This window comes from Myotis davidii, unplaced genomic scaffold (assembly GCF_000327345.1).
Source record: "Myotis davidii unplaced genomic scaffold, ASM32734v1 scaffold46, whole genome shotgun sequence".
Lineage (NCBI taxonomy): Eukaryota > Metazoa > Chordata > Mammalia > Chiroptera > Vespertilionidae > Myotis > Myotis davidii.
Genome location: NW_006383006.1, coordinates 3,715,942 through 3,716,763, shown reverse-complemented (window position 1 = coordinate 3,716,763; position 822 = coordinate 3,715,942). Strand labels below are relative to the sequence as shown.

Below are 822 nucleotides of genomic sequence, written 5' to 3'. Positions count from 1 at the left end.
GCTCACAACCATAGCCGTTGGCTATAATTGTGCTGGGAGGGCCCTGCCCTCCAGCTGGGACTTGCACGTGGCCATGAGAGGACCCTGTCCTTTCATTAGTCCGAGGCTTGCACCTGGCCAAAACACTGTAGCCGCGCCCCACATCCAGACATTCACCAAAGTGGATAAAAAGTAATAACAGTAGCCAAAACCGGTTTGGCTCAGTGGACAGAGTGTCGGCCTGCGGACTGAAAGGTCCCAGGTTCGATTCCGGTCAAGGGCATGTACCTGGGTTGAGGGCACATCTCCAGTAGATGTGCAGGAGGCAGCTGATCGATGTTTCTCTCTCATCGATGTTTCTAACTCTCTATCTCTCTCCCTTCCTCTCTGTAAAAAAATCAATAAAATATATTAAAAAAAAAAAAAAGTAATAACAGTGACTTTCCTCTCTGCCCCTCCAGCCTTGTTCTGCTCTTGTACTGGTTATTGTCATTGATCTTTGCCACTGTATAAAATCCTAGACCTGTTGGAGCCCTGGGCACTGAACCCAGGCAGGGCAAGGGGCAGAGGTGGATATAAGCCAAAGGGCTGCAGAGCAGCCAGCCAAGGGTGATAAGAGCAACAGTCTCCAGAGACAAACCAAGGATCTAGCCCAGGGATGGCGAACCTATGACACGTGTGTCAGAGTGACACGTGAACTCATTTTTTTTGGTTGATTTTTCTTTGTTAAATGGTATCTGCACTAATAAAAGAGAAATATGGTGATTGGCGTACGACTGCTACCCTTTTCATTGGCTAATCAGGGTGATATGCAAATTAACTGCCAACAAGATTTTCTTTAAG

The 822-nt window shown here is 47.2% G+C and overlaps 1 protein-coding gene across 3 annotated transcripts in view; it reads left to right on the top strand.

The window, feature by feature from the left end:
- Positions 1-822, top strand: part of GANC (glucosidase, alpha; neutral C) — a 69,412-nt gene that overhangs the window by 54,541 nt on the left and 14,049 nt on the right. The window lies entirely within an intron of this gene.